This window comes from Carcharodon carcharias, chromosome 28, assembly GCF_017639515.1.
Source record: "Carcharodon carcharias isolate sCarCar2 chromosome 28, sCarCar2.pri, whole genome shotgun sequence".
Classification (NCBI taxonomy): domain Eukaryota; kingdom Metazoa; phylum Chordata; class Chondrichthyes; order Lamniformes; family Lamnidae; genus Carcharodon; species Carcharodon carcharias.
The window spans coordinates 12626067-12653274 of NC_054494.1; the positions used below are offsets into that span (position 1 = coordinate 12626067).

General features: G+C 53.1%; 1 protein-coding gene across 3 annotated transcripts in view; it reads right to left on the bottom strand.

The window, feature by feature from the left end:
• Positions 1–18467, bottom strand: part of zfand4 (zinc finger, AN1-type domain 4) — an 84284-nt gene extending 65817 nt beyond the window's left edge. For 2 of the 3 annotated variants that reach the window (XM_041176628.1, XM_041176626.1), the window contains exon 1: positions 18365–18467. The gene's annotated coding sequence lies outside the window, so the exon portion shown is untranslated. The remainder of the gene's footprint in view (positions 1–18364) is intronic. The other variant, XM_041176627.1, reaches the window with a different exon arrangement.
• Positions 18468–27208: the final 8741 nt, after the last annotated feature.

The window sequence follows — 27208 nt, forward strand, 5'->3', positions numbered from 1 at the left end:
TCAGTATCCGTGAAACACACACCCTCCCCTCCCACAGGGGGATCAGGATCAGTGAGACTCACACCTTCCTCTCCAAGGGGATCAGTATCAGTGAGACACACACCTTCCCCACCCCCAGGGGGATCAGTATCAGTGAGACACACACACTTCCCTCCCCCAGGGGGATCAGTATCAGTGAGACACACACCCTCCTCTCCCCCAGGGGGATCAGTATCAGTGAGGCACACACCCTTCCCTCGCCCAGGGGGATCAGTATCAGTGAGACACACACCTTCCTTTCTAAGGGGATCAGTACCTGTGAGACACACACCTTCCCCACCCCCAAGGGGATCAGTCTCAGTGAGACACACACCCTCCTCTCCCCCAGGGGGATCAGTATCAGTGAGACACACACCCTTCCGCACCCCAGGGGGATCAGTATCAGTGAGACACAAACCCTCCCCCACCCCAGGGTGATCAGTATCAGTGAGGACACACCCTCCCCTCCCCCACGGGGATCAGTATCAGTGAGACACACACCTTCCTCTCCAAGGGGGATCAGTATCAGTGAGACACACACCCTCCCCCACCCCAGGGGGATCAGTATCAGTGAGGAACACACTCTCCCCTCCCCCAGGGGGATCAGTATCAGTGAGACACACAACCACGACCTCCCCCAGGGGTATCAGTATCCGTGAAACACACACCCTCCCCTCCCCCAGGGGGATCAGTATCAGTGACAAACACACCTTCCCCACCCCCAGGGGTATCAGTATCAGTGAGACACACACCCTTCTCCTCCCCAAGGGAACAGTATGAGTGAGACACACACCCTCCCCCACCCCAGGGGGATCAGTATCAGTCAGACACACACCTTCAAGGGGATCAGTATCAGTGAGACACACACCCTCCCCACCCCCAGGGGGATCAGTATCGGTGAGACACACACCCTCCCACACCCCAGGGGGATCAGTATCAGTGAGACACACAGCCTCCCCCAGACCAGGGGGATCGGTATCAGTGAGACACAAACCCTCCTCTCCCCCAGGGGGATCAGTATCAGTGAGACACACACCCTCCCCTGCCCCAGGGGTATAAGTATCAGTGAGACACACATAAACTCCTCTCCACCAAGAGAATCAGTATCAGAGAGACACACACCCTCCCCGCCACCAAGGGGATCAGTATCAGTGAGGCACACACCCTTCCCTCCCCCAGGGGGATCAGTATCAGTGAGACACACACCCTCCTCTCCCCCAGGGGGATCAGTATCAGTGAGACAAACACCCGCCCCACCCCCAGGGGGATCAGTATCAGTGAGACACACACCCTCCCCCACCCCAGGGGGATCAGTATCAGTGAGACACACACCTTCCTCTCCAAGGGGATCAGTATCAGTGAGACACACACCCTTGTCTCGCCCAGGGAAATCAGTATCGGTGAGACACACACCTTCCTCTCCAAGGGGATCAGTACCTGTGAGACACACACCTTCCTCTCCAAGGGGATCAGTATCAGTGAGACACACACCATCCCCCACCCCAGGGGATCAGTATCAGTGAGACACACACCATCCCCCACCCCAGGGGATCAGTATCAGTGAGACACACACCTTCCTCTCCAAGGGGATCAGTATCAGTGAGACACACACCCTCGTCTCCCCCAGGGAGATCAGTATCAGTGAGACACACACCCTACCCTCCGCCAGGGGGATCAGTATCAGTGAGACACATACCCTCCTCTTCCCCCGGGGGGATCAGTATCAGTGAGACACAAGCCCTCCGACACCCCAGGGGGATCAGTATCAGTGAGACACACACCCTCCCCCACCCCAGGTTGATCAGTATCAGTGAGGCACACACCCTCCCCCACCCCTGGGGGATCAGTATCAGTGAGACACACACCTTCCTCTCCAAGGGGATCAGTACCTGTGAGACACACACCTTCCCCTCCAAGGAGATCAGTATCAGTGAGACACACACCCTCCCCTACCCCAGGGGGATCAGTATCAGTGAGACACACACTCTCCCCCAGGGGGATCAATATCAGTGAGATACACACCCTCCCCCACCCCAGGTGGATCAGTATCAGTGAGACACACACCCTCGTCTCCCGCAGGGAGATCAGTATCTGTGAGGCACACACCCTCCCCCACCCCTGGGGGATCAGTATCAGTGAGACACACACCCTCCACTCCGCCTGGGGGATCAGTATCAGTGAGACACATACCCTCCTCGTCCACCAGGGGGATCAGTATCAGTGAGACACGCACCCTCCCCCACCCCAGGGGGATCAGTATCAGTGAGACACACACCCTCCCCTCCCCCACGGGGATCAGTATCAGTGAGACACACACCTTCCTCTCCAAGGGGATCAGTATCAGTGAGACACACACCCTCCCCCACCCCAGGGGGATCAGTATCAGTGAGACACACACCCTTCTCTCCCCCAGGGGGATCAGTATCAGTGAGACACACACCCTCCTCCCCCCCAGGGAGATAGGTATCGGTGAGACACACACCCTCCCCCACCCCAGGGGGATCAGTATCAGTGAGACACACACCCTCCCCTCCCCCAGGGGATCAGTATCAGTGAGATACACACCCTCCCCTCCCACAGGGGGATCAGTATCAGTGAGACACACAACTTCCTCTCCCCCAGGGGGCTCAGTACCAGTGAGACACACAAAAACTCCCCTCCACCAGGGGGATCAGAATCAGAGAGACACACACCCTCCCCGCCCCCAGGGGGATCAGTATCAGTGAGACACACAACCTCCCTCACCCCAGGGGGATCAGTATCAGTGAGACACACGCCTTCCTCTCCAAGGGGATCAGTATCAGTGAGACACACACCTTCCCCACCCCCAGGGGGATCAGTATCAGTGAGACACACACACTACTCTCCCCCAGGGGATCAGTATCAGTGAGACACTCTCCCTGTCCCAGCCAATGGGGACCGGCGCTGAGGTGGAGGAGGCGGGACTGCCCGAGTGCCGGGCCCGGATGTTGCCGCTTACCACCAACAACAATGAGCACGTGACCTGGGCAGGCCCCGCCCCTATCGCCTCTCCCAAACCATGGAACCGAATGGACACAAATCACAGCCACATGGAGCCCAATGGACCCAAATCACAGCCACATGGAGCCCAATGGACCCAAATCACAGCCACATGGAGCCCAATGGACCCAAATCACAGCCACATGGAGCCCAAAGGACCCAAATCACAGCCACATGGAGCCCAATGGACCCAAATCACAGCCACATGGAGCCCCCAATGGACCAAAATCACAGCCACATGGAGCCCATTGGACAAAAACCACAGCCACATGGAGCCCATTGGACAAAAACCACAGCCACATGGAGCCCAATGGACCCAAAGCACAGCCACATGGAGCCCAATGGACCCAAATCACAGCCACATGGAGCCCAATGGACCCAAATCACAGCCACATGGAGCCCAATGGACCCAAATCACAGCCACATGGAGCCCAATGACCCAAATCACAGCCACATGGAAGCCATTGGACCCAAATCACAGCCACATGGAGCCCCCAATGGACCCAAATCACAGCCACATGGAGCCCCCAATGGACCCAAATCACAGCCACATGGAGCCCCCAATGGACCCAAATCACAGCCACATGGAGCCCCCATTGGAGCCAAATCACAGACACATGGAGCCCTCATTGGACGCAAATCATAGCCACATGGAGCCCCCATTGGACCCAAATCACAGCCACATGGAGCCCAATGGACCCAAATCACAGCCACATGGAGCCCAAAGGACCCAAATCACAGCCACATGGAGCCCAATGGACCCAAATCACAGCCACATGGAGCCCAATGGGCCCAAATCACAGCCACATGGAGCCCCCAATGGGCCCAAATCACAGCCACATGGAGCCCCCAATGGACCTAAATCACAGCCACATGGAGCCCCCATTGGACCCAAATCACAGCCACATGGAGCCCAATGGACACAAATCACAGCCACATGGAGCCTATTGGACCCAAATCACAGCCACATGGAGGCCCCAATTGACCCAAATCACAGCCACATGGAGCCCATTGGACACAAATCACAGCCACATGGAGCCCAATGGACCCAAATCACAGCCACATGGAGCCCAATGGACCCAAATCACAGCCACATGGAGCCCAATGGACCCAAATCACAGCCACATGGAGCCCAAAGGACCCAAATCACAGCCACATGGAGCCCAAAGGACCCAAATCAAAGCCACAGGGAACCCACTGGACCCAAATCACAGCCACATGGAGCCCCCAATGGACCCAAATCACAGCCACATGGAGCCCCCAATGGACCCAAATCACAGCCACATGGAGCCCCCAATGGACCCAAATCACAGCCACATGGAGCCCCCATTGGACCCAAATCACAGCCACATGGAGCCCCCATTGGACCCAAATCACAGTCACATGGAGCACCCATTGGACCCAAATCACAGTCACATGGAGCCTATTGGACCCAAATCACAGCCACATGGAACCCAATGGACCCAACTCACAAACCACCCCCAGGGGGATCAGTATCAGTGAGACACACACCCTCCCCCTCCCCAGGGGGATCAGTATCAGTGATAAACACACCCTCCTCTCCCCCAGAGGGATCAGTATCAGTGAGACACACCCTCCCCCACCCCAGGGGGAGCAGTGTCAGTGAGACACACACCCTCCCCCACACCAGGGGGATAAGTATCAGTGAGATACACACCCTCCCCTCCCCCAGGGGTATCAGTATCAGTGAGACACACAGCCTTCCCTCCCCCAGGGGGATCGGTATCCGTGAAACACACACCCTCCACTCCCCCAGGGGGATCAGTACCAGTGAGACACACACACTCCTCTCCCCCAGGGGGATCAGTATCAGTGAGACACACACCATCCCCCACCCCAGGGCGATCAGTATCAGTGAGACACACACCTTCCTCTCCAAGGGGATCAGTATCAGTGAGACACACACCTTCCCCACCCCCAGGGGGATCAGTATCAGTGAGACATACACACTACCCTCCCCCAGGGGATCAGTATCAGTGAGACACTCTCCCTGTCCCAGCCAATGGGGACCGGCGCTGAGGTGGAGGAGGCGGGACTGCCCGCGTGCCGGGGCCCGGATGTTGCCGCTCATCACCAACAAATGAGCACGTGACCTGGGCAGGCCCCGCCCCTCTCACCTCCCCCAAACCATGGAACCCAATGGACCCAAATCACAGCCACATGGAGCCCAATGGACCCAAATCACAGCCACATGGAGCCGAAAGGACCCAAATCACAGCCACATGGAGCCCCCAATGGGCCCAAATCACAGCCACATGGAGCCCCCAATGGACCTAAATCACAGCCACATAGAGCCTATTGGACCCAAATCACAGCCACATGGAGCCCCCAATGGACCAAAATCACAGCCACATGGAGCCCAATGGACACAAACCACAGCCACATGGAGCCCAATGGACCCAAAGCACAGCCACATGGAGCCCAAAGGACCCAAATCACAGCCACATGGAGCCCAATGGACCCAAATCACAGCCACATGGAGCCCAATGGACCCAAATCACAGCCACATGGAGCCCAATGGACCCAAATCACAGCCACATGGAGCCCAATGGACCCAAATCACAGCCACATGGAGCCCAATGGACCCAAATCACAGCCACATGGAGCCCAATGACCCAAATCAAAGCCACATGGAAGCCATTGGACCCAAATCACAGCCACATGGAGCCCCCAATGGACCCAAATCACAGCCACATGGAGCCCCCAATGGACCCAAATCACAGCCACATGGAGCCCCCAATGGACCCAAGTCATAGCCACATGGAGCACCCATTGGACCCAAATCACAGCCACATGGAGCCCAATGGACCCAAATCACAGCCACATGGAGCCCAATGGACCAAAATCACAGCCACATGGAGACCAATGGACCCAAATCACAGCCACATGGAGACCAATGGAACCAAATCACAGCCACATGGAGCCCAATGGACCCAAATCACAGCCACATGGAGCCCCCAATGGGCCCAAATCACAGCCACATGGAGCCCCCAATGGACCTAAATCACAGCCACATGGAGCCCCCATTGGACCCAAATCACAGCCACATGGAGCCTATTGGATCCAAATCACAGCCACATGTAGCCTATTGGATCCAAATCACAGCCACATGGAGGCCCCAATCGACCCAAATCACAGCCACATGGAGCCCATTGGACACAAATCACAGCCACATGGAGCCCAATGGACCCAAATCACAGCCACATGGAGCCCAATGGACCCAAATCACAGCCACATGGAGCCCAATGGACCCAAATTACAGCCACATGGAGCCCAATGACCCAAATCAAAGCCACATGGAACCCACTGGACCCAAATCACAGCCAGATGGAGCCCCCAATGCACCCAAATCACAGCCACATGGAGCCCCCAATGGACCCAAATCACAGCCACATGGAGCCCCCAATGGACCCAAATCACAGCCACATGGAGCCCCCAATGGACCCAAATCACAGCCACATGGAGCCCCCAATGGACCCAAATCACAGCCACATGGAGCCCCCAATGGACCCAAATCACAGACACATGGAGCACCCATTGGACCCAAATCAGAGTCACATGGTGCCCAATGGACCCAAATCACAGCCACATGGAGCCCCCAATGGACCCAAATCACAGCCACATGGAGCCCCCAATGGACCCAAATCACAGCCACATGGAGCCCCCAATTACAGTCGGCAGGTGTGCGGGGAAGCATGCCAACCTACAATTAAAGAGGCAATTAAGCTCATTAAAAAGGCAATTGTTGGCAATTTTACATGGCTCGTGTGATGTAGCGGTCAGCATATGGACCACTGGGCCAGGCAGCCATCCAGGTTTTCATTGAAACTTGATCTAGGGCAGGATACAGATCGACCATAGCCATGGCAATTTCAGTAGGTAGGAATTTAGGTGCGAATTGGTTGGAGGTATCATTTTCAAATCACAGTCACATGGAGCCTATTGGACCCAAATCACAGCCACATGGAACCCAATGGACCCAAATCACAGCCACATGGAACCCAATGGACCCAAATCACAAACCACCCCCAGGGGGATCAGTATCAGTGAGACACACACCCTCCCCCACCCCAGGGGGATCAGTATCAGTAGATAAACACACCCTCCTCTCCCCCAGAGGGATCAGTATCAGTGAGACACACCCTCCCCCACCCCAGAGGGAGCAGTGTCAGTGAGACACACACCCTCCCCCACACCAGGGGGATAAGTATCAGTGAGATACACACCCTCCCCTCCCACAGGGGGATCAGTATCAGTGAGACACACAACTTCCTCTCCCCCAGGGGGATCAGTATCAGTGATGCACACATCCTCCCCTCCCCCAGGGGGCTCAGTACCAGTGAGACACACAAAAACTCCCCTCCACCAGGGGGATCAGAATCAGAGAGACACACACCCTCCCCGCCCCCAGGGGGATCAGTATCAGTGAGGCACACACCCTCCCCCACCCCAGGGGGATCAGTATCAGTGAGACACACGCCTTCCTCTCCAAGGGGATCAGTATCAGTGAGACACACACACCCTCCCCCACCCCAGGGAGATCAGTATCAGTGAGACACACACACTCCCCCACCCCAGGGGGACCAGTATCAGAGAGACACACACACTCCCCCACCCCAGGGGATCAGTATCAGTGAGACACACACTCTCCACTCCCCCAGGCGGATCAGTATCAGTGAGACACACTCCCTCGGCTCCCGCAGGGGATCAGTATCAGTGAGACACACACACTCGACCTCCGCCAGGGGGTCAGTATCAGTGAGACACACAGCCTTTCCTCCCCCAGGGGGATCAGTATCCGTGAAACACACACCCTCCCATCCCCCAGGGGGATCAGTATCAGTGAGACACACACCTTCCTCTACAAGGGGATCAGTATCAGTGAGACACACACCTTCCCTACCCACAGGGGGATCAGTATCAGTGAGACACACACCCTCCCCTCCCCCAGGGGGATCAGTATCAGTGAGACACACACCCTCTCCTCCCCCAGGGGGATCAGTATCATTGAGACACACACCCTCCTCTTCCCCAGGGGGATCAGTATCAGTGAGACACACACCCTCCCCCACCCCAGGGGGATCAGTATCAGACACACACCTTCCTCTCCAAGGGGAGCAGTATCAGTGAGTCAGTGAGACACACACCTTCCCAACCCCCAGGGGGGATCAGTATCAGTGAGACACACACCCTCCTCTCCCCCAGGGGGATCAGTATCGGTGAGACACACACCCTCCCACACCCCAGGGGGATCAGTATCAGTGAGACACACAGCCTCCCCCAGACCAGGGGGATCAGTATCAGTGAGACACACAACCTCCCCAACCCCAGGGGGATCAGTATCAGTCAGACACACACCTTCCTCTCCAAGGGGATCAGTATCAGTGAGACACACACCCTCCCCCACCCCAGGGGGATCAGTATCAGTGAGGAACACACTCACCCCTCCCCCAGGGGTATCAGTATCAGTGAGACACACAGCCTTCCCTCCCCCAGGGGGATCGGTATCCATGAAACACACACCCTCCACTCCCCCAGGGGGATCAGTGTCAGTGAGACACACACGTTCCTCTCCAAGGGCAGCAGTATCAGTGAGACACACACCTTCCCCACCCCCAGGGGTATCAGTATCAGTGAGACACACACCCTCCCCCACCCCAGGACGATCAGTATCAGTCAGACACACACCTTGCTCTCCAAGGGGATCAGTATCAGTGAGACACACACCCTCCCCACCCCCAGGGGGATCAGTATCAGTGAGACACACAGCCTCCTCTCCCCCAGGGGGATTAGTATCGGTGAGACACAAACACTCCTCTCCCCCAGGCGGTTCAGTATCAGTGAGACACACTCCCTCGGCTCCCGCAGGGGATCAGTATCAGTGAGACACACACACTCGACCACCGCCAGGGGGTCAGTATCAGTGAGACACACAGCCTTCCCTCCCCCAGGGGGATCAGTACCAGTGAGACACACACAATCCTCTCCCCCAGGGGGATCAGTATCAGTGAGACACACACCTTCCCCACCCACAGGGGCATCAGTATCAGTGAGACACACACCCTCCCCTCCCCCAGGGGGATCAGTATCAGTGAGACACACACCCTCCCCTCCCCCAGGGGGATCAGTATCATTGAGACACACACCCTCCTCTTCCCCAGGGGGATCAGTATCAGTGAGACACACACCCTCCTCTCCAAGGGGATCAGTATCAGTGAGACGCACACCCTCCCCAACCCCAGGGGGATCAGTATCAGTGAGACACACACCCTCCTCTCCCCCAGGGGGATCAGTATCGGTGAGACACACACCCTCCCCCACCCCAGGGGGATCAGTATCAGTGAGACACACAGCCTCCGCCAGACCAGGGGGATCAGTATCAGTGAGACACATAACCTCCCCCACCCCAGTGGGATCAGTATCAGTCAGACACACACCTTCCTCTCCAAGGGGATCAGTATCAGTGAGACACACACCCTCCCCCACCCCAGGGGGATCAGTATCAGTGAGGAATACACTCTCCCCTCCCCCAGGGGTATCAGTATCAGTGAGACACACACCCTCCTCTCCCCCAGGGGGATCAGTATCAGTGAGACACACACCCTCCCCCACCCCAGGGGGATCAGTATCCGTGAGACACACAGCCTTCCCTCCCCCAGGGGGATCAGTATCCGTGAAACACACACCCTCCACTCCCCCAGGGGGATCAGTATCAGTGTGACACACACCCTCCCCTGCCCCAGGGGGATAAGTATCAGTGAGACACACATACACACCCCTCCACCAAGGGGATCAGTATCAGAGAGACACACACCCTCCCCGCCCCCAGGGGGATCAGCATCAGTGAGACACACACCCTCCCCCACCCCAGAGGGATCAGTATCAGTGAGACACACACCTTCCTCTCCAAGGGGATCAGTATCAGTGAGACACACACCCTCCCCCACCCCAGGGGGATCAGTATCAGTGAGACACACACCCTCCCCCACCCCAGGGGGATCAGTATCAGTAGATAAACACACCCTCCTCTCCCCCAGAGGGATCAGTATCAGTGAGACACACCCTCCCCCACCCCAGAGGGAGCAGTGTCAGTGAGACACACACCCTCCCCCACACCAGGGGGATAAGTATCAGTGAGATACACACCCTCCCCTCCCACAGGGGGATCAGTATCAGTGAGACACACAACTTCCTCTCCCCCAGGGGGATCAGTATCAGTGATGCACACATCCTCCCCTCCCCCAGGGGGCTCAGTACCAGTGAGACACACAAAAACTCCCCTCCACCAGGGGGATCAGAATCAGAGAGACACACACCCTCCCCGCCCCCAGGGGGATCAGTATCAGTGAGGCACACACCCTCCCCCACCCCAGGGGGATCAGTATCAGTGAGACACACGCCTTCCTCTCCAAGGGGATCAGTATCAGTGAGACACACACACCCTCCCCCACCCCAGGGAGATCAGTATCAGTGAGACACACACACTCCCCCACCCCAGGGGGACCAGTATCAGAGAGACACACACCCTCCCCTCACCCAGGGGATCAGTATCAGTGAGACACACACTCTCCACTCCCCCAGGCGGATCAGTATCAGTGAGACACACTCCCTCGGCTCCCGCAGGGGATCAGTATCAGTGAGACACACACACTCGACCTCCGCCAGGGGGTCAGTATCAGTGAGACACACAGCCTTTCCTCCCCCAGGGGGATCAGTATCCGTGAAACACACACCCTCCCATCCCCCAGGGGGATCAGTATCAGTGAGACACACACCTTCCTCTACAAGGGGATCAGTATCAGTGAGACACACACCTTCCCTACCCACAGGGGGATCAGTATCAGTGAGACACACACCCTCCCCTCCCCCAGGGGGATCAGTATCAGTGAGACACACACCCTCTCCTCCCCCAGGGGGATCAGTATCATTGAGACACACACCCTCCTCTTCCCCAGGGGGATCAGTATCAGTAAGACACACACCCTCCCCCACCCCAGGGGGATCAGTATCAGTCAGACACACACCTTCCTCTCCAAGGGGAGCAGTATCAGTGAGTCAGTGAGACACACACCTTCCCCACCCCCAGGGGGGATCAGTATCAGTGAGACACACACCCTCCTCTCCCCCAGGGGGATCAGTATCGGTGAGACACACACCCTCCCACACCCCAGGGGGATCAGTATCAGTGAGACACACAGCCTCCCCCAGACCAGGGGGATCAGTATCAGTGAGACACACAGCCTCCCCCAGACCAGGGGGATCAGTATCAGTGAGACACATAACCTCCCCAACCCCAGGGGGATCAGTATCAGTCAGACACACACCTTCCTCTCCAAGGGGATCAGTATCAGTGAGACACACACCCTCCCCCACCCCAGGGGGATCAGTATCAGTGAGGAACACACTCACCCCTCCCCCAGGGGTATCAGTATCAGTGAGACACACAGCCTTCCCTCCCCCAGGGGGATCGGTATCCATGAAACACACACCCTCCACTCCCCCAGGGGGATCAGTGTCAGTGAGACACACACGTTCCTCTCCAAGGGCAGCAGTATCAGTGAGACACACACACTCGACCACCGCCAGGGGGTCAGTATCAGTGAGACACACAGCCTTCCCTCCCCCAGGGGGATCAGTATCAGTGAGACACACACCTTCCTCTCCAAGGGGATCAGTATCAGTGAGACACACACCTTCCCCAACCCCAGGGGGGATCAGTATCAGTGAGACACACACCCTCCTCTCCCCCAGGGGGATCAGTATCGGTGAGACACACACCCTCCCCTCCCCCAGGGGGATCAGTATCATTGAGACACACACCCTCCTCTTCCCCAGGGGGATCAGTATCAGTGAGACACACACCCTCCTCTCCAAGGGGATCAGTATCAGTGAGACGCACACCTTCCCCAACCCCAGGGGGGATCAGTATCAGTGAGACACACACACTCCTCTCCCCCAGGGGGATCAGTATCGGTGAGACACACACCCTCCCCCACCCCAGGGGGATCAGTATCAGTGAGACACACAGCCTCCGCCAGACCAGGGGGATCAGTATCAGTGAGACACATAACCTCCCCCACCCCAGGGGGATCAGTATCAGTCAGACACACACCTTCCTCTCCAAGGGGATCAGTATCAGTGAGACACACACCCTCCCCCACCCCAGGGGGATCAGTATCAGTGAGGAACACACTCTCCCCTCCCCCAGGGGTATCAGTATCAGTGAGACACACACCCTCCTCTCCCCCAGGGGGATCAGTATCAGTGAGACACACACCCTCCCCCACCCCAGGGGGATCAGTATCCGTGAGACACACAGCCTTCCCTCCCCCAGGGGGATCAGTATCCGTGAAACACACACCCTCCACTCCCCCAGGGGGATCAGTATCAGTGAGACACACACCCTCCCCTGCCCCAGGGGGATAAGTATCAGTGAGACACACATACACACCCCTCCACCAAGGGGATCAGTATCAGAGACACACACCCTCCCCGCCCCCAGGGGGATCAGTATCAGTGAGACACACACCCTCCCCTCCCCCAGGGGGATCAGCATCAGTGAGACACACACCCTCCCCCACCCCAGAGGGATCAGTATCAGTGAGACACACACCTTCCTCTCCAAGGGGATCAGTATCAGTGAGACACACACCCTTGTCTCCGCCAGGGAGATCAGTATCGGTGAGACACACACCCTCCCCCACCCCAGGGGGATCAGTATCAGTGAGACACACTCCCTCCCCCACCCCAGGGGGATCAGTATCAGTGAGACACACACCTTCCTCTCCAAGGGGATCAGTACCTGTGAGACACACACCTTCCCCTCCAAGGAGATCAGTATCAGTGAGACAGACACCTTCCCCTCCAAGGAGATCAGTATCAGTGAGACACACACCCTCCCCCACCACAGGGGTTCAGTATCAGTGAGGCACACACCCTCCCCTCCCCCAGGGGGATCAGTATCAGTGAGACACACACCCTTCCCCACCCCAGGGGGATCAGTATCAGTGAGGCACACACCCTCCCCTCCCCTACGGGGCTCAGTATCAGTGAGACACACGCCTTCCTCTCCAAGGGGATCAGTATCAGTGAGACACACACCCTCCCCCACCCCAGGGGCATCAGTATCAGTGAGGAACACACTCTCCCCTCCCCCAGGGGGATCAGTAGCAGTGAGACACACACCTTCCTCTCCAAGGGGATCAGTATCAGTGAGACGCACACCTTCCCCAACCCCAGGGGGATCAGTATCAGTGAGACACACACCCTCCTCGTCCCCAGGGTGATCAGTATCGGTGAGACAAACACCCTCCCCCACCCCAGGGGAATCAGTATCAGTAAGACACACACCCTCCCCCAGACCAGGGGGATCAGTATCAGTGAGACACACACCCTCCCCTCCCCCAGGGGGATCAGTATCAGTGAGACACACACCATCCTCTCCCCCAGGGGGATCAGTATCAGTGAGACACACACCATCCTCTCCCCCAGGGGGATCAGTATCAGTGAGACACACACCCTCGACCTCCCCCAGGGGGATCAGTATCAGTGAGACACACAGCCTTCCCTCCCCCAGGGGGATCAGTATCCGTGAAACACACACCTTCCTCTCCAAGGGGATCAGTATCAATGAGACACACACCTTCCCCAACCCCAGGGGGATCAGTATCAGTGAGACACACACCCTCCTCTCAGCCAGGGGGATCAGTACCAGTGAGACACACACACTCCTCTCCCCCAGGGGGATCAGTATCAGTGAGACACACACCATCCCCCACCCCAGGGCGATCAGTATCAGTGAGACACACACCTTCCTCTCCAAGGGGATCAGTATCAGTGAGACACACACCTTCCCTACCCCCAGGGGGATCAGTATCAGTGAGACACACAGCCTCCTCTCCCCCAGGGGGATCAGTATTGGTGAGACACACACACTCCCACACCCCAGGGGGATCAGTATCAGTGAGACACACAGCCTCTCCCAGACCAGGGGGATCAGTATCAGTGAGACACACACCCTCCTCTCCCCCAGGGGGATCAGTATCAGTGAGACACACACCCTCCCCTCCCCCAGGGGGATCAGCATCAGTGAGACACACACCCTCCCCCACCCCAGGGGGATCAGTATCAGTGAGACACACACCTTCCTCTCCAAGGGGATCAGTATCAGTGAGACACACACCCTTGTCTCCGCCAGGGAGATCAGTATCGGTGAGACACACACCCTCCCCCACCCCAGGGGGATCAGTATCAGTGAGACACACTCCCTCCCCCACCCCAGGGGGATCAGTATCAGTGAGACACACACCTTCCTCTCCAAGGGGATCAGTACCTGTGAGACACACACCTTCCCCTCCAAGGAGATCAGTATCAGTGAGACAGACACCTTCCCCTCCAAGGAGATCAGTATCAGTGAGACACACACCCTCCCCCACCACAGGGGGATCAGTATCAGTGAGGCACACACCCTCCCCTCCCCCAGGGGGATCAGTATCAGTGAGACACACACCCTTCCCCACCCCAGGGGGATCAGTATCAGTGAGGCACACACCCTCCCCTCCCCCACGGGGATCAGTATCAGTGAGACACACACCTTCCTCTCCAAGGGGATCAGTATCAGTGAGACACACACCCTCCCCTACCCCAGGGGGATCAGTATCAGTGAGGAACACACTCTCCCCTCCCCCAGGGGAATCAGTATCAGTGAGACACACACCCTCCTCGTCCCCAAGGGAACAGTATCAGTAAGACACACACCCTCCCCCAGACCAGGGGGATCAGTATCAGTGAGACACACACCCTCCCCTCCCCCAGGGGGATCAGTATCAGTGAGACACACACCATCCTCTCCCCCAGGGGTATCAGTATCAGTGAGACACAGAGCCTTCCCTCCCCCAGTGGGATCAGTATCCGTGAAACACACACCTTCCTCTCCAAAGGGATCAGTATCAATGAGACACACACCTTCCCCAACCCCAGGGGGATCAGTATCAGTGAGACACACACCCTCCCCTCAGCCAGGGGGATCAGTACCAGTGAGACACACACACTCCTCTCCCCCAGGGGGATCAGTATCAGTGAGACACACACCATCCCCCACCCCAGGGCGATCAGTATCAGTGAGACACACACCTTCCTCTCCAAGGGGATCAGTATCAGTGAGACACACACCCTCCCCACCCCCAGCAGGATCAGTATCAGTGAGACACACAGCCTCCTCTCCCCCAGGGGGATCAGTATCAGTGAGACACACACACTCCCACACCCCAGGGGGATCAGTATCAGCGAGACACACAGCCTCCCCCAGACCAGGGGGATCAGTATCAGTGAGACACACACCCTCCCCTCCCCCAGGGGGATCAGTATCAGTGAGACACACACACACACACACTCCCCTCCACCAGGGGGATCAGTATCAGTGAGACACACACCCTCCCCTCCCCCAGGGGGATCAGTATCAGTGAGACACACACCCTCCTCGTCCCCAGGGAGATCAGTATCGGTGAGACAAACACCCTCCCCCACCCCAGGGGAATCAGTATCAGTGACACACACTCCCAGTCCCAGCCAATGGGGACCGGCGCTGAGGTGGAGGAGGCGGGACGGCCCGCGTGCCGGGGCCCAGTTGTTGCCGCTCATCACCAACAACAATGAGCACGTGACCTGGGCAGGCCCCGCCCCTCTCACCTCTCCCAAACCATGGAACCGAATGCACCCAAATCACAGCCACATGGAGCCCCCATTGGACCCAAATCACAGCCACATGGAGCCCAATGGACCCAAATCACAGCCACATGGAGCCCCCAATGGACCCAAATCACAGCCACATGGAGCCCCCAATGGACCCAAATCACAGCCACATGGAGCCCCCAATGGACCCAAATCACAGCCACATGGAACCCCCAATGGACCCAAATCACAGCCACATGGAGCCCCCAATGGACCCAAATCACAGCCACATGGAGCCCCCAATGGACCCAAATCACAGCCACATGGAGCCCCCAATGGACCCAAATCACAGTCACATGGAGCCCCCATTGGACCCAAATCACAGCCACATGGAGCCCCCAATGGACCCAAATCACAGTCACATGGAGCCCCCATTGGACCCAAATCACAGTCACATGGAGCCCAATGGACCCAAATCACAAACCACCCCCAGAGGGATCAGTATCAGTGAGACACACACCCTCCCCCTCCCCAGGGGGATCAGTATCAGTGAGACACACCCCCCCCCTCTCCCCCAGGGGGATCAGTGAGACACACCCTCCCCCACCCCAGGGGGATCAGTGTCAGTGAGACACACACCCTCCACCACACCAGGGGGATCAGTATCAGCGAGATACACACCCTCCCCCATCCCAGGGGGGTCAGTATCAGTGAGACACACACCCTTCCCTCCCCTACGGGGATCAGTATCAGAGAGACACACACCCTCCCCCACCCCAGAGGGATCAGTATCAGTGAGACACACACCTTCCTCTCCAAGGGGATCAGTATCAGTGAGACACACACCCTTGTCTCCGCCAGGGAGATCAGTATCGGTGAGACACACACCCTCCCCCACCCCAGGGGGATCAGTATCAGTGAGACACACTCCCTCCCCCACCCCAGGGGGATCAGTATCAGTGAGACACACACCTTCCTCTCCAAGGGGATCAGTATCAGTGAGACACACACCCTTGTCTCCCCCAGGGGGATCAGTATCAGTGAGACACACACCTTCCTCTCCAAGGGGATCAGTACCTGTGAGACACACACCTTCCCCTCCAAGGGGATCAGTATCAGTGAGACACACACCCTCTTCTCCCCCAAGGGGATCAGTATCAGTGAGACACACACCCTCTTCTCCCCCAGGGGGATCAGTATCAGTGAGACACACACCCTCCTCTTCCCCAGGGGGATCAGTATCAGTGAGACACACACCCTCCCCTCCCCCAAGGGGATCAGTATCAGTGAGACACACACCCTCCCCCACCCCAGGGGGATCAGTATCAGTGAGACACACACCCTTCCCCACCCCAGGGGGATCAGTATCAGTGAGGCACACACCCTCCCCTCCCCCACGGGGCTCAGTATCAGTGAGACACACGCCTTCCTCTCCAAGGGGATCAGTATCAGTGAGACACACACCCTCCCCCACCCCAGGGGGATCAGTATCAGTGAGGAACACACTCTCCCCTCCCCCAGGGGGATCAGTAGCAGTGAGACACACACCTTCCTCTCCAAGGGGATCAGTATCAGTGAGACGCACACCTTCCCCAACCCCAGGGGGATCAGTATCAGTGAGACACACACCCTCCTCGTCCCCAGGGAGATCAGTATCGGTGAGACAAACACCCTCCCCCACCCCAGGGGAATCAGTATCAGTAAGACACACACCCTCCCCCAGACCAGGGGGATCAGTATCAGTGAGACACACACCCTCCCCTCCCCCAGAGGGATCAGTATCAGTGAGACACACACCCTTGTCTCCCCCAGGGGGATCAGTATCAGTGAGACACACACCTTCCTCTCCAAGGGGATCAGTACCTGTGAGACACACACCTTCCCCTCCAAGGGGATCAGTATCAGTGAGACACACACCCTCTTCTCCCCCAAGGGGATCAGTATCAGTGAGACACACACCCTCTTCTCCCCCAGGGGGATCAGTATCAGTGAGACACACACCCTCCTCTTCCCCAGGGGGATCAGTATCAGTGAGACACACACCCTCCCCTCCCCCAAGGGGATCAGTATCAGTGAGACACACACCCTCCCCCACCCCAGGGGGATCAGTATCAGTGAGACACACACCCTCCCCCACCCCAGGGGGATCAGTATCAGTGAGACACACACCCTCCCCCACCCCAGGGGGATCAGTATCAGTGAGACACACGCCTTCCTCTCCAAGGGGATCAGTATCAGTGAGACACACACCCTCTTCTCCCCCAGGGGGATCAGTATCAGTGAGACACACACCCTCCTCTTCCCCAGGGGGATCAGTATCAGTGAGACACACACCCTCCCCTCCCCCAAGGGGATCAGTATCAGTGAGACACACACCCTCCCCCACCCCAGGGGGATCAGTATCAGTGAGACACACACCCTCCCCCACCCCAGGGGGATCAGTATCAGTGAGACACACACCCTCCCCCACCCCAGGGGGATCAGTATCAGTGAGACACACACCCTCCCCCACCCCAGGGGGATCAGTATCAGTGAGACACGCTCTCCCCTCCCCCAGGGAGATAGGTATCAGTGAGACACACACCTTCCCCCACCCCAGGGGGATCATTATCGATGTGACCGTCCCCTCACTCACCGGGCTCCATCGCCCGCCGCTCCCTCACATCCTTGGGCTCGGCCTCCTACTCAAGGGTCCCTCCCGCTGCCGCTGAAACCAACCCTGCTGCCGGCAGGCTGGGGGGAGGGGGTGGGGGTGGGGCGAACAAACTTTGTGACGACGGCATAACGGACGGCTGAGCAAACCTATCAGAGCGCAGGGAACATTCCGTCTGGAACGTCAGCGCCAGTCCTAGCCATTGGGGACAGGCGCTGAGGTGGAGGAGGCGGGACGGCCCGCGTGCCGGGGCCCGGATGTTGCCGCTCATCACCAACAACAATGAGCACGTGACCTGGGCAGGCCCCGCCCCTCTCACCTCCCCCAAACCATGGAACCGAATGCACCCAAATCACAGCCACATGGAGCCCAATGGACCCAAACCACAGCCACATGGAGCCCCCAATGGACCCAAATCACAGCCACATGGAGCCCCCAATGGACCCAAATCACAGCCACATGGAGCCCAATGGACCCAAACCACAGCCACATGGAGCCCAATGGACCCAAACCACAGCCACATGGAGCCCAATGGACCCAAATCACAGCCACATGGAGCCCAATGGACCCAAATCACAGCCACATGGAGCCCAATGGACCCAAATCACAGACACATGGAGCCCAATGGACCCAAATCACAGCCACATGGAGCCCAATGGACACAAATCACAGCCACATGGACCACCCATTGGACCCAAATCACAGCCACATGGAGCCCCCATTGGACCCAAATCACAGCCACATGGAGCCCCCAATGGACCCAAATCACAGCCACATGGAGCCCCCATTGGACCCATATTACAGCCACATGGAGCCCCCATTGGACCCAAATCACAGCCACATGGAACCCAATGGACCCAACTCACAGCCACATGGAGCCCCCAATGGACGCAAATCACAGCCACATGGAACCCCCAATGGACCCAAATCACAGCCACATGGAGCCCCCATTGGACCCAAATCACAGCCACATGGAGCCCCCAATGGACCCAAATCACAGCCACATGGAACCCCCAATGGACCCAAATCACAGCCACATGGAGCCCCCATTGGACCCAAATCACAGCCACATGGAGCCCCCATTGGACCCAAATCACAGCCACATGGAGCCCCCAATGGACTCAAATCACAGCCACATGGAGCCCCCAAAGGACCCAAATCACAGCCACATGGAGCCCCCATTGGACCCAAATCACAGACACATGGAGCCCCCATTGGACCCAAATCACAGCCACATGGAGCATATTGGACCCAAATCACAGCCACATGGAGCCCCCAGTGGACCCAAATCACAGCCACATGGAGCCCAATGGACCCAAATCACAGCCACATGGAGCCCAATGGACCCAAATCACAGTCACATGGAGCCTATTGGACCCAAATCACAGCCACATGGAACCCAATGGACCCAAATCACAGCCACATGTAACCCAATGGACCCAAATCACAGCCACATGGAGCCTATTGGACCCAAATCACAGCCACATGGAACCCAATGGACCCAAATCACAGCCACATGGAACCCAATGGACCCAAATCTCAGCCACATGGAACCCAATGGACCCAAATCACAGCCACATGGAGCCTGTTGGACCCAAATCACAGCCACATGGAACCCAATGGACCCAAATCACAGCCACATGTAACCCAATGGACCCAAATCACAGCCACATGGAGCCTATCGGACCCAAATCACAGCCACATGGAGCCTATTGGACCCAAATCACAGCCACATGGAACCCAATGGACCCAAATCACAGCCACATGAAACCCAATGGACCCAAATCACAGCCACATGGAGCCCAATGGTCCTCACTCACACCCTCTGTAAACAGCAAAGGTAGGATCAGTAGCCGATGGCAGGTACTGTTGTTCCCCTCAGGGCCCAATGCAGCCTGATTCATTGATTAGGAGAACCTGCTGCAAAACAGAGACCCCCACAAAAACACTGGTGTCCTGATTAATATTTATCTCTCAGACAACACTATTTAAATAGATTAATTGGAGCAGACTTTGCTGAAAAATTAGGGCATATGAATGATGCTCACCATTACTCTAAGTGCAAATCAGCTAGCGGTCTGTGATGAGGAAGTGTTACCCCATGACTTGTGAAACATCACGGTTTCTGGTCAATTTGCGCCGCTCGTAAGAACATAAAAAATAGCAGGCGTAGACCACACAGCATGTTATGCTTGTTCCATCATTCCATATGATCATGGCCGATCTTGGGCTTCATACTTTACTGTCTGCTCCCCACTCCTCCACTGTGGCATCTTCTGCTTGACCCTCCCCCTGATATTTATCAAGTTGCTGCACTTGCACGTCCATTAAACTCGCTGTAGTTTTTAAAAAAATGTCAGGATCTAGCAAGGACAAGGGATAGAGCTGAGAAAGAGCACCAGAAGATGAACAGAAATGAATTTTTTGCCAGATCCCTCAAATAGAAATGTTATAATGATCAGATAATCTGTTTCAGTGGCTTTGGCTGAGGAATACATATTGACCAGGAGTAGGCTCCTCTTCTTCCAACAGTGCAAGATCTTCACTGAGAGGACAGACAGATGGAGACAAGGAGATTTTTTTTCTCTCTGAGGGTCATGGAACTGTCTTCCCCAGATAGAGGTGGAGGCAGAGTCATTGAATATTTTTAAGGCAGAGATAGATAGATTCTTGACTAACAAGAGAATCAAAGGGTATTGGGGGTAGGCAAGAAAGTGGAGCTGAGGCCACAGTCAGATTAGCCATGATCTTATTGAATGGTGGAGCAAGCTCGAGGGGCTGAAGGGCCTACTCCTGCTCCTAATTCGTATGTATATTTGTTTGCATGGCAAAACCTTGGGCTTAACATCTCAACCAAAAGAGGGTACAATCAACAGTTTCTTAGTACTGCACCAAGGTGTCAGCCTTCAACGTGTGTACAAACCTCTGTGTTGGGACATGAACCCACACACTTATAACGCAAGCAAGATTACCAGCAATGAGCCACAGCTGACACTTGCTCATGCATAAAGACAAGCCAGCAGAGCAGATGGAATTTTATAGGAAGGAAATGATGCATTTTTATACAGTACAAGGTCTAATAATGGATCTTAGAGTTTTACTGAAGTAACAAATCTCCATCAATGGCAATTTAAATTTCTGGAGTAAAAGACAGCACTGATTAGTTTATATGGCACTTTGGGCACATTTGTATGTCCATCTAATTGCTGCAGACAGGCAGCGGTACTGGTCTAGTGGTATTATCACTGGACTGGTGACCCAGGGTAATGCTCTAGGGATTCTGCTTCAAATCCCACCACATGGAATTAAAAAGTCTACTGATGATCATGAAACCATTGTCATAAAAACCCAGAGATAAAAGCAAAGAACAGTAGATACTGGAAATCCAAAACAGAAATACCTGGGGAAAAACTCAGCAGGTCTGGCAGCATCAGTGGAGAAGAGCACAGCTGATGTTTTGAGTCCTCATGACCCTTCATGAGGACTTGAAATGTCAACTGTGCTCTTCTCCACCGATGCTGCCAGACCTGCTGAGTTTTTCCAGGTATTTCTGTTTTTGTTTTTGTCAAAAAAACCCATCTGGTTCACTAACGTCCTTTAGAGAAGGAAATCTGCCATCCTTAACTGGTCTGGCCTACATGTTACTCCTGACCCACAGCAATGTGATTGACTCTTAAATGGCCTAACTAGCCAGCCATTTAGTTGTATCAAACTGTTTTTAAAAATGCCTAAAAGGAAAGCAACCTGATAGACCACCCAGCGTCAACCTAGGCACCAGAAACACAAAGTGCCAAAATTGGGAGAGCTATCTCACAGACTAGCCAAGCAACAGCCTGATATAGACATCCTCATGGAATAGATAGCATCCCAGACATCACCATCACCATCCCTGTCGGTCAGACAGGACATACCCAGCAGAGGTGGCAGCACAGTTACACCTCTGTTAAGGCAACAGTAAAACATGCAGGTTTTTAAAGACTCAGGTAAAGTAACACAATACCCTGAACAGTTGAATTCAGAGTGAGTTTTCTTCACTTCAGCTCCTGTAGGCAGCAACAAGGCCTAGAGGCTTTTCACATTTGTTAGATCTTAGAATTCCTTTCTCTTACACATCACCTCATCTCCTTTATACAAGTTTCTCCCTTTTTAACGTAAATATCATTGTCCCAATATGCCTTTTCAACTCTACTTTTCTAATAATAAAAATCTTTCATTGTACCAATTTTGCCAGTAAACTTTGAGAAAAATAAACACACTGTTTGGCTTCTTCTGGCTAAGTGCAACATTTCACCACCTCCCTGGTTTATCTAAAAATGCAAATTTTCCTTTTACACCTCACATTCTAAAACTTCAGCCGCATTTACCTATTGAACATTTCAAACCTAGCTTCTCTTCTGACACATCAAAGCCTTCAGACCAGCTGTCTTTATTTCAATTAAATCCCACACACAGACAAACAATACCTCACAATAAATTCCAATAACGTTGTGAAAATTATTATATTTTCCTGACACCCCCATTACTAATTTAATTAAATTTATAATTTAATAATTTAAGTCATAATTTAAAAAGATGGCTTAATGTTCTTAACCCATCTTATATTACCTCCGATACTTATTACACTATTACATTATCAGGTGCATGCATTAATGTAACTATATATATATAAATCTTTGGTATCAACAGAAATCATTCTAGTCCAGTGTCCAGGTTTTAAATGTCCCCAATTTTATCTTCAAGCTTCAAGCTCTTGACTATGCGTCTTTAATCAGATTTTCTCATCCAGCCCCATGTATAATCTCTAGATTAAATGGTTGCAGTAATAAACTCTGTCTGAATAGACTTGCACTTCAATCTTGAAATTTGTCCAGAAACTTTAAAGGATTGTGATCTGGAAAACAATTGTTTCTGATGAATTGTTTGCAAAGTAAATTTCAAAATGCTGCAATGCTAACACCAGACCCAAAGTTTCCTTTTTGATCGTTGAATATCTTCTCCGTTGTACGTTCAACTTTCATGAAAAATACGCTCAGTTTTTCAATTCCAGTGTCATCTTCTTGTAACAGTACAGCCCCAATGCCTATATCGCTTGCGTCAACGGCCAACTTAAATTGCTTGGCATAATTGGGTACTGCCAAAACTGGTGTTGTAAGCTAATACAGTCTTCAAACTGTCAAATGCCTTCTGACACTCCTGTGTCCATTGACACTTCTTGTTAATTTTTAATAGTTCAGTCAATGGAACAACAACACTGCTAAAATTTGGTACAAATTTCCAGTAAAATCCACTCACGCCCAGAGATCTCAAAACTGCTTCTTTCTTCTATCTTGAGTATTTTTAAAAATAAATTACTTCACGCTGATTCCTTTCAATCCCGTAAAGCCCACTAAACCTTGCCTTTAATGATTCGCCCAATACAGGTAATAGAACTAACACTTTCTCCCCAGCAAAAAAAACTACGAGGTATACCTTTCCTGTTTGCCCTCACTTTCATCACTTGCTGTGATATCTTTAAATTGTTCCCCAGCCAACTCGCATGTGCTGTCCAATCTTTTTCTGACATTTGATAAATAATCCAGGAGAGTAGTTTCTGAATTTTGACCCACCAATTTCTCATGAACCAATTTCTGTAGTCCCCTTACCTCATCACCACAAACTGGTTCAAAAGGACTAAAACCAGTCGATGCATTAGGAGCATCCCTAATAGAAAATAGCAAGATTGGAATTCCCATATCCCAATCCTGTGGATAACCCTGACTATATGTCCTCATCATAGTTTTTGGAGTTTGATGCCATCTTTCGAAAGCCCCTCGTGACTCAGGATGGTAAACTGTTGACCTTAAATTGTTTTTATCTCCAATCTGTACATTACTTCCTTAAACAGCTGTGACATGAAATTTGAATTCTGATGATTATATTTCTTTGGGTAAACTATATTTTGTAAAAAAAAATTAGTTAACTCTTCCACAATTTTCTTTGTTGTAATGTATTGTAAGGTATTGCTTCAGGAAACTTCAGACACATCCATTAGTGTCAGTAAGTACTGATTTCCACTTTTAGTCTTAGGGAGGGGTCCTACACAATCAAGCATGACCCTAGTAAAAGGTTCTTCAAATGCTGGATTGGAATTAAAGGTGCCAGCTTAATCACTGCTTATGGTTACCCTATCACCTGGCATATGTGACATGTTCTACAGAATTTGACTCCATCCCTATGCAATCCAGGCCAATTACAATGTTTTTGTACTCTCGCCTGTGTCTTTCTAACTCCTAAATGTCCGCCCATTGGAATTTCTTGAACTATCCTCAGAATCTCATTTCTATATCCAAATGGTATTACAATCTGATGCACCTCCTTCCAGTTTTCATTTGCTGAAGTATGATAAGGCTGCCACTTTCTCATTAAAACATTACCCTTAAGGTAATAACATTCTGGAATACATTTTTCCTCTGTTTAAGTAAGCTGTCTGATATAACTTTTATTTCCAAATACTTTTTCTGTTGCTCCACTAAATGTCATGAGTTAAAAACCTCAGCTGCATTGTCCTCTGTTCTTTCCTCCTGAACAATGTTATCAAATACCGTGCCAGCTAATCGGATTTCCACACCTCCTCCCTGCCTTTGAAATGCCTGTCCTTCTTGTTTCAACCTATGAGCCTGTGATCTTGTTATCACACAATCTGGAAACAGTCCAGGATGTACTCTGTGCAACATTTCTGTGAAAAACACTTCCACAAGCTGCTCAACTAGGATAGGTACCACCCACATCTGTGATCCACCTATATCATTACCCAGAATAAATTGAACCCCTGCAAACAGCAACTTTTCCACTACACCCCAACAATCACATTACCTGTTTCCCACTTACTCCTTACATTTACCTTCAACAATAGAATAGGTTTAGCATCTCCATGAACCCCACTTATTATCACCTGCTCCTGCAATACTCCTTCAGAACAACAAATGTCACTGTCCCACATTGAAGATTGACTAGCCTTGTGTCTCTTAAAATCTGAACATCTTTACCGAACAACTTTACTGAACAACTACACCCTGTACCCATGGAAAGACTTCCCCTTCACACACAAAATCTTTAAACATTACTGCAACCTGCTCATAAGAATTCTCTTGGGTAAATTGTGAACACATTCCCACTTCTTTACCCATCACTGATTCTTCCTGTTTTACCTGTACACACACCACTGTTTTTTCCGTGCCTGAACCTCAGAACCCACAGTACTTTTATGCACCCCTATATTTCCAACAGATTTCCCCTGCAATTTCCAGCACACAGATTTCGTATGTCCAACTTCATCACAATGAAAACACCTCAATTTTGAATGCCACTTCTACCCTCAGCATTGTCCTTTTCATTCTGCAAAAAACTTCCTGCGAATTTCCACCTACTCCTCTTCCCTGACTACCCACTTTCCTTTCACCTTCCCACTTTCTATCCTTCTCTGATTTAAAAGGGTGATGAGAAAAAGGTTTGTCTCTATGAACTGACTCAATCATCAGCTATTTCTGCTATTCGTCTTCACATTTCAATCCTCTGTTCCTCCACAGGTTCTCACGACTGAAGGAATTGAATCTTTAAATTCTTCCAAAAGAATTACCCCTCTAAGAGCTGCATATGTCTTCTCTACCTTTAATGCCTGTATTCACTGGTCAAAGTTACTTTGTTTTACTCTTTCAAACTCAATACAAGTTTGTCTAGGCTGTTTTCTCATATTCCTAAATGTTTGCCTGTATGCGTCAGGAACCAAAACACATACACTCAAAATAGTCTGTTCTTTCTTTTTAACCACATCACAGTTCACCGACATTTCTTCTGACAATGAAGCATAAACCTCATGTGCTCTACCCACCAGCCTGGATTGTAACAATAACGTCCAGTTTTCCTGTGGCCATTTCATCTTAGTTATCTTCTCAAATGAAAAAAGAATGCCCCAACATCTCTTTCCTCAAATTTTGAAAGAGCTTGTACAAATGTAAACACCTCACCACTGGGTTCTGATCTGGAAATAAGTCCTTCCTCTCCTCCTGATGTCTCTTTTTTAACTGCCAGCATTTTAAGCCGGAATTCTCTGTCTTGCTTTCTCCTTCCTGCCTTTTTGCCTGTTCCCTTTGAAATGCCCTTTCCCTCTCCTTTTCCCGCTGCCTCTAGCTCAAGTTTTTTCATTTGCAACTGAATTTGAGCCCATTCCAGTGAATCACCCTTTGGAGAACCTGGTCTCTCAGGTATTCCTTTCAACAAGGAGTGCAAGGAAGACTCTGGGACAGGCAGTCAGCAGCACCTAGAGGAAAGTGAGAGAGGAGGACCAGTTTCTACCTGTCAGCTGAAGTGTGATGTCAAAGGAAAACAGGTAGGTGATTGGTGGGTATCTCTTCCATGTCTCTTTTGATTGACCAAGTGGTTTAAATCAGGAGACGTATTACAACTGAAGAGCACAGTTAAGAAATTCACTTTTAAAATATTTAACATCCAAATTAATTAATTAAACAGAGATGGCTAGGCAGGCGATGTGTTGCAGCTAAAGTATGTGGGACCTGATGGATGCCGGTGCGACGCGTGGTGATATCTACAGCAAGTGTTCGCTGCTCGAGGAACTTCGGCTGAGTTGATGAGCTGCAGTCTGAGCTGTGGACCCTGCGACAGATCAGGGAGGAGGAGAGTTACCTGGACACTGTTTCAGGAGACAGTCACACACTTTAGATTAATTACATCAAATTTGGCCCCTGGCCAGGTACAGGAGGGTGTGACCGCAAGTGGGGCAGGTATAGGGATCCAAAATTTAGCTTTGGAGGAGCCTCAGCCAGTGCCCTT